At 44.5% G+C, this 12428-nt stretch overlaps 1 protein-coding gene across 2 annotated transcripts in view; it reads left to right on the forward strand.

Moving 5' to 3' along the window:
* The first annotated feature begins 211 nt into the window (after positions 1 to 211).
* Positions 212 to 12428, forward strand: part of NYAP2 (neuronal tyrosine-phosphorylated phosphoinositide-3-kinase adaptor 2) — a 1523268-nt gene continuing 1511051 nt past the window's right edge. The window contains exon 1 of one of the 2 annotated variants that reach the window (XM_069618180.1): positions 212 to 1440. The gene's annotated coding sequence lies outside the window, so the exon portion shown is untranslated. The remainder of the gene's footprint in view (positions 1441 to 12428) is intronic. The other variant, XM_069618181.1, reaches the window with a different exon arrangement.

A 12428-nucleotide genomic window follows, 5' to 3' on the forward strand; every position in this document is an offset into this window, starting at 1 on the left:
GTCTCAGGCTGCCCTTAGGGCCAACATGCCGCTGACAGTTGAAGCCCGGGTATAGCGCACTACAATGGCACAGGCGTATGCTCTCTAATCTAGGACAGCTTTGTTTTCATGCCATGGGAGCAGGTGGCAGGAGACTGTTTTGACGAGGTTAAAAACGCCCCTCCCATCTTCCTCCACACGGCAGCAGCCGCTTCTGCGTCAGCAATAATTGTATGCGAGGGAGGGTGCACACGAGATATCAGTGGGAAGGACGCCTTGGACCGAGACTTGGGGGTTCCCCGACAAGAGGCTGGGATTTTTTTTTTTTAATACAGAGTAGAGTAAGGGGTTAAGTCGCACATTTTCTGTGGACTAGCATGCCCTGCTGAGCAGGTCGCTTCAGGCTCGCTTACCTAGGCGGGCTGTGTGTGGCATGCAGTTGTCCTCCGCGCAGCTGCATGTGTTGCTAATCAGACGGCAGTGCAGCGGAGATAAAAGAACCGAAGATGTGTTGCTTAGACGAGAGGCTGTAATGAGGGTTGCCACCCTTGGGAGCACGGAACCGGTGAAGGAAGGGAGCTGCTTCCCCATCCATGTCATTGCTTCAGTTGCCTCCTGCCAAGCCATGACCGAGGGGCCTAGGCAGAGGGAGCTGTCCAGGGTGCTGTCCAGGGTGCTAGAATGCGGGCGGACGGCTCGCCGGATACATGTGGATTGCTGAGGAGGAAGCGCCACAGATTACTGTGTTTTTTCATTAGGTGCTGTCGGAGTGTTCTTTGTTTCAGAATCCCCGATTAATCTCCGTACAGCAGCAGAGGCAGCAGGGAACGGCAGCCGAGGAGAGCAGGGTCGCTGGTAGCCAGGGGCGGGACGGAGCGGGCGTCCTTGCAGCACCGACTACCTGCATCGCAATGAGAACGCATCTTTTTACAACAGGAAGAAGCCATTTGGAGCGGGTGCTAATTTCAGATGCTGTCTCTCGACCGCACAATATGTTCAAATGAGCCACCGGGCAGGCGGGGTGTGATCGCGTGTGAGGGTGCAGTCCGCGTGCCGAAGCGAGGGCAGGTCATGCAGTGTTCCGGCTGCTGCTGGACCAGCGAGCAGGGTGGTCCTTGTGCACACCCATTCCCAATGACCTCCTTCCACTGAACCCGAATTTAAAGAAGCCGGAACCTGCCTTCTATGGCTGCTCCATTTCCATCCAAACTTTGAAGGTCATCCCCACCACCCCCATGCGAAAAGTCGGTGCTGTGTAGTGATTTAGAGATCTCGCGACTGGGTGCATTTGGAGTGCATTTACAGTGCACTATAACAGCATGAACAAGGAAATTCACTGCACGTCGATTTCTGTGGGTGCTTGAAGGTTTTTCAGACTGCTCTCAGGTGAAAGTCAGCAAAGGGATTTCATAGACAAACAGCTTCTTGCACTTACTCCTTAACTCGTGGCCAATACTTTCGGTATGTACACGACTTCTGAATTCTTTAATCGTGCTCATAAGTTTGCCTGCTGGGAATGACGGTATTTGAAATGTTTCATGTTGAACTTCGCATGCATTGTGTGTGCCTCGCGGTCTCTCCGTTTCTATGCCTTGGTGTACCTGTGTTTCACGTGTCGCTCCTGCGTGTCTGTCACTCCATCCACGTCTCTCAGTGGGCCTCTTTCTCTCTGTGGCTGGCATCTTCCTCTTCCGCAACTCTCTCTCCCCCTATCACCGTTCTGTAGAATCACTCTCTTACCTCTCCCCGTGTTTCTTCTTGTATATTTTACTCCTACATCTCTCTTCCCCCTCACTCAACACGCACGCGCACACACACACATACTAAACGCACGCACACACACTCAAGTGCGCTGTGACTGCGTAACAGTCGAGCACGTCCAGGGGAGTTCTACACCCAACATAAACCATTTAACTGCCAGAATAAACATTACGAGTGTGTTATTGCTCTATTATTATCATTTTTGTGTTAATGCTCTATTGCACCTTCTGACAGATACAAGAGAACGTGCTACGCACACGTCATAGCAACACCACGTGTCGCCCACATAGTGCCGACGTTGCTTATATGCTGTATTTAAAAATAACCTAACACAAGAATAACGGCATGGGAGGGCAGTGCCCCGGATGTCTTAAGCTCCCTTCGAGATTGCCCGTGCCACTGTTCACATGTTTTCACACGTTGTGCCTGTAACTGCAGGTGCAAGTTGTATACGTCGGGCAGAGGTGCCCACTGTTACAAACCCACCCGCGTATTTAAGACACAGCCCTGCAATAGGTGTGGGCATGCACGTGCTTTACTCATTGCCGGGTCAGTATTGCATGAGACTCTGAACACTGTGACTTCTCTGCGCAAGTGTTTTTTCTTTTTTTAATTTCTATTGGGAATGATGCGTTGCAAACGCGGTTGTTTTGACCAGAAAGCATTCTGGGAGCAGGCGTTTGCCTCGCATATTTTAATACAGTAAAAGCCTTTTTGCTGATTGCAGGGAGTCGGTAAGCTACGCTCATCCTCTTTAGTTTGAGTGAAGGGCTTAGCCACGCGTACACGGCTTGGACATGTTTTGGAATCCATCATGTTCATGCTCTGGGTCGTCATGGATAGGCCAAATGTTAATTAAAAAAAAACATCTTGGTAAGCAGGTTTGTTTACACTGAAAAGGAAACTTCTGTGGCAGTTTTTGAAGCATTTCCAAATCATCATTTGGAAGTGTACATTATTATAAAATTGTGGGGTTATTTAAAATAGGTTAAAGGTTCCAAGCTTTGTTGTTGTAAATTAATAGAAAGGCACTGCCAAGTCCTCTTAAAAATATCTCAGATTTATTGAAATATTGTATTATTTAATCAAGACACCTGCATAAACACAAGCATCATATCATATCAAATAGAGTACCATTAAAATAGGTAACAATAACACCTGGTATTACAGAGTTTAGAACTGGGAGGAGGCTGCATGAAGCGCTATATAATTGTACAAACCTATTAACAGTAAACCCGTATGCAGAGATATTTTTTTTGTCAAAGCCGGGTGATATAAAAAAATAAGCAGCTGCTCTTAATAACCACGTGCATCTTAAAAATTAAAAAGGCTACACTAGTTGGACTTAATGTCAAGGTAACTAATCACTGTTATGGGGGGGCAGGTTGTTATTGGCCATGCTCACTTGCTGCTTCGTCAGCATCTTTCTGAAAGAGTCACCTGAGGACAGCGTTATGCAGGGGCCGTTAGGAAGTGACATAACCCTCGTGCACAGACTGTTGTGCTTTCCACTCAAGGACAGGAGTGCACTACAGCATGGCCCCGCGCTGGCAATGCCGTGTGCAGGGAGTGCGACGATACTTGCCAGATTGCTCTGCGAGAAGACACTCATTTCGGAAACACTGAGGTCAGTGGCTTGGCCTGCAATCTGTGGCGCTTTGAAGTTATGGTAATGCAATTCCCTCCATGAAACAAATGCCTTCCCCCGCATTCATCTGTGAAGAGGGGGTGGGGGGGATGAGCGTCTCCACGCAATCTCCGCGAAGAGCTCGCGCATCTTAGGTGCGAGACACGCACCCCGAGCGTCAGTGCAGAACTCTGTTCCCGCAGCCAGAATTCATGCATCTGTTTCTTCTGGCAAAGCCGTCAACGTGTCGGCAAACAGACCCACTGTAAAGGGTGACATTATTTTGGCTGTCACCCCCAGTTTGGTGTGGGTATACTGGGCTGCATACGGAAGGATACATGCTCCTAGCATTTACTAGCTAAAATGGACTAGTGTTCATTCTATCGCCATCGTTGTAAGGACAGACAGCCGTCTCTTAGACACCCACCCTGTCCACTCAGATGAATTGGCACCCATTGCTAAATCGTTTAGGTGCACGCCGCCAGTCCTGCCTGCCACTTTCTCCCCCACCACGCCTTCCCGCAACCTCTTACTGTTTACGTTGCTCCGAACATCACACTGGCGGTGTCTCTTTATCATTGGTTCCTTGCATCAGTGCCCGTGTCTGTCACCACCAGTGTCCCCGTCCCTTGTCTAGCCTCTTTATGTCTGGCAGCCATCTCTGCCCGTTGTCTGGGGTTGCTCTAGTCCTTGCCAGCATCCCTGCATGACTGGCAAACCCTTGCAGGACATCAATACACAATGAGTTGCCTTTGCAGGTCTGGAAGCCAGAAGTCAGTTGAGAAGGCATTTTAGGTCTTATTCTCTCTATCGTGTCATCCTTACTCTTCACTGACAGTGTGTAAAACCCTCTGTGATGGCTGTGATATGTGCACGTAGACCCTGTGATGGACATTCCAAATGAATGCCTCCTGTGTCACTGTGCTCGGTGCATCAGTGTCGACTCATGTGCAGGCAGATCCTTTGACCGACTACTTCCGGTTGGACAGCCTACGACAACCTGTAGATGATTAGGATAATACTGCCTAGGATGTATGTATTAGTATTATTGGTTCACATTAGGGAGTTCTGTGAAAAGGACTTCAGGTGTGTTTGATTTTTTGAGGCCACACACACACACAAACACACACGCACGCACGCACGCTCTCTCTCTCTCTCTCACTCTCTCTCTTTCTCTCTATCTCTCTCTGTCTCTCTCTCTCTCTGTAACGGATGCAATCTCCAATGAGATCACTGGCAGTTCTTTTCATTCATTTCTCAATCATAACCCAATCAAAGTTTCCAGTTTCTAATCATTCCAAATGGCCACCAGGAATCACTCTGAAAACTCAGAAAGTCGATACCTTTCCAAGGCTTTACACTACAGACAGCTGGATTCCCTACTTCCATCGTCCCAAGAAATGTTGCGGTGCTAGGAATTCCAAGGAACACGAGAACAAGTTACAAATGGCTTCTCTCCAGAATCTTGAAACCATTTTATTTGCATGCAGCACCATGCACACAGTATGCTCACTGGCATAAACCAAGTGGATTGGTTCACTTTACCAACACATTATGCCCCAATTACAAGGCACATATTTCAAATAACTTCCCTCACTTCACATCCCTTTGCAACCCCTCTGCTTCTACTTTATTGTTTTCACCTTGCACAACATACCTGTCCCATTCTCTCAGACACTCTCATTCAACCCCAACTATCCCCTTCTCTCTCATTGTGTTACTTTACTTAACACCTACATACTTGTCCTCTCTGTTTCTCTGACCATTGTTTCCCCTGCATTCCATCAACATCAATCAGCTCAGCCTTCCACACAGTCGTTAATCATAGGCTGTGGGTAAAGGTGAGAAGTTGGAACATTCTGCTGGGATGTTGATGATGATTATTCAATTGCATGAAAACACCAGAGTTAAAGTGCTCACGGACCAGCTGGGTACCATGGCCAACTGGATTAGCACACATAATATCCTTAAGCAAGGGTGCATCCTTGCACACACATTGTTTAATTTATACCTGTCAGATCTTGGAGGAGTCATTGTGAATTTTAACTTCATTCAAACCAAATTAGGTGACGCTCCATTACAGTGGCTGGCCTACCCCGATAATCTGGTTCTGTTGGATCTCACTCCCAGTTGTCTACAGGCTGCCCTGGATCAATTGAATGCCTACTGAACCCTCAATTCTCTTAAAATGAACATCTCTAAGAGCAAAACAATGGCCTCCTGTCCAAAATATAAAAATCTGAAATATTCGAAATGGATGTTCTACATGGAATATATTGAAGTTGTATCTATATACAAATATTTGCGGATTTTTCTTGATGCTGAATTTAACAGTGTTGCACAACTTGAACAGGAACAGGAAATTTGCGCATTTGCATTTGGGGGAGATGGCTATTCTGTTGGTGTTTTGTTTAGGTTTGACTTGGTTAAGATCTTGCAGCGTATGCTCAAATGGGCAGCGATTTGGGCACTCAGGAGTTCCTCTGCCTCAGTAAACTGGAAAACACAATCTTGAAGCAACTCCTGAGATTGGTTCATTACTCCTCTGTTGAGGCGATCTGCTTGCAGTTCAATTTTCAGCAAATTCCGGTGAAGCTTAGTCTGAGTTGCCTCACTACATATCAGAAACTGGTTAATGCCCCAGCTGATGATTGACCAGATTATTATATGACAACCACTAGGAAGCGCTTCATGCCTAACAGCTCCCTTGCTCAGATTAATATTCTGACAGTCCTTTGTCCATGCTCCTTCCTCAATATAGACCTGCTATGAAAGATCTACTCTATTCACAGGGCAAGGAACAATTGATTGTAGATCTTGGATCCCAAACGTCTCGGCCTCGTTTCCGGAAGACTTTACTTTGATGAACGTGACGGAATCACAAGATACATCAGTAACTGTCTGGGGAATATTTGCGTATGGGACTATATGAAGGTGAAACTTAACTTAATTCTCTTCGGACACTGGAAGTTACTAGGTCTTGGTATAGGATTCCTAGAAATGAGAGACTGTGTTGCGTGTGTGGAGACAAATGCATAGCAACTGTCAAACATCTTTTGATAGAATGTTCCTCTCTACACAGGTTAAGACATCATGCTCTGAGGTCATCTGATGTGATAGGGAAATCATCCTGAGGGCCTCTGAGTATTTGGGGTTGTTGGTTGACAGACCTTTTAGCCGTGTTAATCTTAATTTAGTACGTAGGTTTCCTAATACTTAAGTCGTGGGGGTTCTTGATGCAGCAGATTGCAGGGATGGGTAACACTCAACCATGTGTTACTATGACAATGGTTTGAGTTTTCAGCGGGTGCATCCCTATGTAAGTGCTCCCACAAAAAGATATATGGAGGGCGTGTACAGATACATGTTCAGTTTATTGGAGACAGCATAAACTGATATACGTTTATGTGAATTACACACCCACATCTATCATGTCTTGTGAGATTTTTGTTAGTAAGTGATGTGAACAAAATTTTATTTCAACATTAGATTTTTGACTCCTGTTCATGGCAACATATACAGAACAACTGCCAACTGCGTGGCCAACAGTTTCGCCAGTCCGGGCTTTCTCAAGGCAATACAATATTTTGGAGTCATTCCGTTGAGTACATTTTTTGTAGTATTACATGAGTTCTAACTATAGTATTACATTTCATTGTAAACATCAGCGAGAGAAGATACGTGGAAACAGGGTGTGGGAGGGGGACAAGATATGTTTTTTGCTGAAGTTAGCGCAAATAGTCTCAGGTACTTAATACTTCCTTATGGCGACTGCTGATGTATTTAAGAAGCAAGCATGCAGTGGCATAGAGTGAATGCATTAAATACTGTGGTGATTGTTGTCCTGGGTGGGCCTGCAGGTCACTACTTGGTGTTAGGGTCCATGGCAGTTGGTGTTAAACAAGTAAAGTGTGAGATGCCTTCCAGTATCCAGAGCCGGGGGATTATTCTAAGGTGCAATTAAAGTGACTTTAAGTGTTTTTAAAAAAAATGGAATTACAGATTATGCTGGGTAATAGTTTTGAAAGGACAAATGTGGGTTGGTCATAACTTGCACGTTCTGAATACACACAAGGGATAGTAGGTTTGTCTTTTTTTCCTTCAGTGTATACATTGATTTTCAATCCCATGTTCCCTCCCTGTTGCCATGTGGGCAGTTTGACACACAATTTACTTGTTGTATAAGCTCCTAACAAATGCACAATAAATAAATAAATAAATAAATAAATAAAAGGCATGCTCATACTTGCGGGGAATCTTATAGGTTTATGCTGTAAGGGTGCATATATAGGTCACATGCATAATAAGGGTAGTATCCTAAGATAAAGGAAAAGTCACCAGTTAGTAATGGTCCACTGGTTTCTGTGGTGGTATGGGTGCTGGGGGCCATGTATTACTTACTTGGGATATTCTTGTTTGTCCATATAGTAAAATGAAATAATGGCTGCCATAAATCTGCCGCTGTGGGATATCAGGTCCTGGTAGGTAAGAATGCGTGTGCCGCATACTGTTCTGTTCAACCTTGCAGGAGAAACAGAGAATGGAGGTAACTATATTTGCCTGTAGGATCGTGTGCCGACGTTATGCACATAAATAATAATAATATTGATAATAGGGGGATCAGGTTGACTGCCCACACCTGGTGAGAGGTAGGCATATTGATTGGTGGCTCTTAGGAAGTGATGAGTCTAGAATGAAAAATCATGCCACTTATGGCAGCTGTTCCATATATGGGGCCATGTGCGTAGCATATGGTTCATGGCAGGTACTCTTCTTTATAGGTCGTTATGCCCGGGCTGTCTTACCTTAGGGGGCTATGTTGAGCACAGCACGTGCCAGTTGTGGACATAGGTGGGTGGATAAGATATGGCTATATTTACACATGGGTGGAAGTAGAATCTGGCAGGCACCCAAGTTTTGCGAAGTATCAGGCTTGAACGCACAGCAGCTCAAATATGCATGTGCGATGACCAGTTGCCCATCCCCACTTAGGATTAGATGAGTGGCCCAGTGACGTGAGATGCCGGCCTATAGATGGCAAATTGGTATTTATCAAGGTGGCCAGGTCGAGCATGCAGTGTGTGGGTTGGATACTAATGGGGAGGATATCTGTATTGTTGGTCATGGCTGGCAAGAATCAGAGCGGTGGCGGTCAGGAGGAGATTTGAGTAATACCTTATGGTAAGGTCAAGGATAGCGCTATTCTCTTGCAGTTGCCTTTTATCTGTAAGTTGTTCCTTAGCGCTATGTGGTGCCTTCTGCGCAGAGACCGAGGTGTTGGTAGGTATGGTACTACCATAAAAAATGATATCTTGTCGAAAACAGGTGTGATTTTGACCTAACCAGTCTCTAGTTTCCAATCAGACCAAGGGGACAGTTTAGAGTCAACAATACCTGGATTCAGTTCTTGGTGGGCTCAGTTCGGGCACGTATGATTGTGAATGTCCTGTCGTCATGCAGTAGCGTTGAATGCAGGTGCTCTTGCAGTAGAATGGCAGCTCTTCAATGATGCAGGTTGGGATGGTCCAAGGAATGCTTCGCAGTTAGCCAGGCTGAGTCTGGCTTTAGCCACAGGGAGGGATCAATGAGTGGCGCTCCAGCGGTTCTAGTCAGCGGCAACAGTCATCGAAGTGGTGATCTTGGATGTGTAAATGTGTGATCAATGAGTCGGGAGGTAAAGGGCTAAGGGCTGAGCCGTAGTTGTAACCCCTGGTTAGAGTCTGTGAGTGACTCTCCAGTGATTTGGATCTGGTTCCGTCATTGAGCAGTCACTTCGGAACTGCCAGGGGACAAAGGTTTGGCTGGGACATAATGCTGTGTTGAGCTGGACAAAGGTGCAAGCAAATGTTAGGTTGGTGGAGGAGCACTGCAACCAGTGCCAACAACTACTCTCTTGTTCCAAGTGCGGTGAACACAGAGCGACTGGTTTGGTGAACAGGTAGTTTTGGCTGGTCTGGTCCTCTGGTTTCTGTGAGTGGGACTCGAGCATAGGATGATTCCTGTTCAGGGTCTGCTCTCCCAGCTTAAGAGATTCTGGTGCAGAGTGGTAGTTCCTGATCCATAGCAGAGGTTACTCCCGATGTTCTATTGGAGAGGTAGGGGACATATCTTGCTTCTGACTTGGATGATGCTTCTTCACCTCAGGCTGAGGACTTTGGAGAGTGGAACTCTCCCAAAGAAAATTCAGTGAGTAATTCATAAAGACTCTGCAACCATAAAGGATACTAGAGTAACTGAGTGAATCTCCTGAAGGGGTGGAGGACACCTTCCTTTAAGGGCAAAAGTCCTCAGGTGATAGGTCTTCAGTTAGTCTGCCTTAGTTGTCCAATCACTGCTCTGGAATGGAGTGGACTTTGCCCTGTTGTTTTATTGTCCAATGTGCTTTGCTCCAGGGGAAGTGGAGGGGAGCTGAAAAAGAGAGAGGTAAAGTGAGAATCAAAATATTATACACCTTCCTCCATTGACCAGAAACCCCTTGCTAACCATGGTCATGCCCCTTCCCTTCTTACTGAGAAAAAAATCCTTTAGAGAAGCATCACCCTGTTCTGAGGCTACTCCTTGTGAATGGGTGTGATCCTTTGACAGCCGGGCCGTGCTAGCTGCCTGCTGTGTGGCTGTCTCAGGTTGACAGCATTTACGGCCCACACAAAGAGATCAAAGAACCTTCCAGGTTCTTGTCCTGCCATTTAGCGGGCCACTAGAATACATATCCTATTCCATAGTGAAGCTGGCTCCGAGGAGCTGCCACATGTGCGATATCAATTGGAATTGAGCAGTTGTGATCGTAAGTAGCACCATGCACTATGCCTAAATGTAGGCATAGCTTTTATTTAGAGTTTACCCTGCCATCAGCATGAGCGACTCATGATCATGATCACCAAAGTTTTGGGTACAGAGGGGCATATCTTAAATGCTGCCTCTGTGCCACAATGATTTGGATGTCTCTGAGGGTGTCCAGTAGGCACCTTGTGACCTTCAAATGTGATTAAAAACATAAGTAGAGCGTTTGCTGCGGATCAGGCTACTGATGTGGCCAGACACAAGTGCACTATGCTTTTGGCAAGGAGTCGATGGAAAAGGGGGAATCTGGTTGGCAGATTACTCTTTCTGAGATGGAATTACCCATATCAATCTATTTGTTATTTTCTTATGTTTTATCTATTTTTTGTATATGGTCTACATAAGTAATCCTTAACACAAAATAATATACAAAACAATACATACATATAGCTGCTGAATAAAATATACAATTTAAAACAGGGCAGACAATAATTTACATCAATCTTCTAAAATGCTTTGCCCTATTTACAGTGAAAACAGACAAACAAGGTTGCACAAGACCAATCCGTACCAAATAACAGTATAATGCAACTAAAATAGATCTAGGACAGTGGTCCAAATAGAATATCTCCCATACAAATTCCTACAGCTTCACCCTGAGTCCATGAGTAATGTGTCAAAAGATATTTCTCAAATTGACCAGACCCCGGCACTCAGGCAAGAAATGCTTCAACGATTCAGAGGATTCAAAACAGTAATGACAACTTGGTCCCATTAAATCATTCTCCTTCCATAAAAATGTATTTTCCATGGTCGGAAGGAGATTTAAGAGGGATCCCAATATAGTTCTGGCAGATTTCCAGGAGGCATACAATAATAAGTAAGGTGCAATACTACCAAATTTCAGATGGCTCATATCATAACCTTTGTATCTTTTATAGCACTGTATTTTTTCATAAGTTTGAACCCAATCATTACGCCACAAACTTTTTTTTCATCAGCAAATAGTTACTCTCTACCTCTTCCATAACGCTCCACAGATTTCCCAACTTAGTCTTACAGCTCTGAACAAAGGAGTTCTTCATTCTAGTTTGATCTTTATTAATTCATTCATAGATAGAGCTAGGCAGATGATAGTAACATTTATTTCCATAAAACCTTTGTATTTATGGCTATAAGCCCCAATTCATGCCGTATGATGGCATTCGGGAGACCCAGAATACCCTTCCACCAAAGGCCTTCAGTGAGGTCACAATTATATTAATTTAACTGGTGATGCACTTCCAGTCCGTAGTAATGAATGTGATCACTTTAGATCCGTAAAAGGTCTTTACTGGCTCAAGCAAAAACCTTCCAAATTGGAAATGAAGGACTTTAATTTGGCATAACACATGTTTGGATTTTATTAAAAAAATGCTCAGTCAGACATTGTTTCGCTGTGTGCCGTAAATATTAAAGCATAGATATTTTATGTAATAGACCTATTCAGTTTGTTGAGAATTTAGGCTCCAGTTTGAACTAGCCTTTTACAACGAATTCTAAACATGAATAACTTAGATTTAGCAGGGTTTATGGTCAATCTGTTCTTAACAGAGAGAAAGACGAAAAGCATCTAAAAGACGGAACATTCCCACTCTACTGAAATCCGAAAGCAGGATGAAGTCAGTTTATGTTAATCAAAACAGTTTGCATCCATACACTAAAGGAGAGATGAACGTAGAGTCAGCAAGTTTGTCTCCTAGGTCCGACAAATAGATATTAAATAGTAAAGGCACTAGGAAGCAGCCCTGGCGCAGCCCGTTTGATGTGATTATAATTATATATAATAATATTTATATATAATGATATTTGATGTAATCAAAATGTAACAATGGGTCAAGTCGTGTTACCTTGTTGAATTATTCAAACTCTTAAAGTAGTGTTAGAATGCAGTTTAATCAAAATGATTAGCAAAGTAGTCAGAATGCTGCATTTTGCTAGCTTAACCCACAACTTTGTTCAAAGCTAGCAATACATCAACGGGCACCACATAGATCTTAGAGGTACACTTTGCCAAGCAGACTGTTGGATATAGTCAATATTGAGTCCTGCTGTAGAGGTTCCCGCTCCCTTTCTAGACTCAATCTGATCATGGTTGAGCACACCAATGGAGGAGGTCCAAGAGGATAATTCAGTCACCACAGGATATGCAAATATTTTAGAATCTGTATTCAGAAGCATGATCGGCTTATGGTTAAGTGGGTTATATTTATTACCCTTTTTAAAAATGCGTATGATTATT

Source organism: Ambystoma mexicanum, chromosome 10, assembly GCF_040938575.1.
Source record: "Ambystoma mexicanum isolate Mex_15411 chromosome 10, UKY_AmexF1_1, whole genome shotgun sequence".
Lineage (NCBI taxonomy): Eukaryota > Metazoa > Chordata > Amphibia > Caudata > Ambystomatidae > Ambystoma > Ambystoma mexicanum.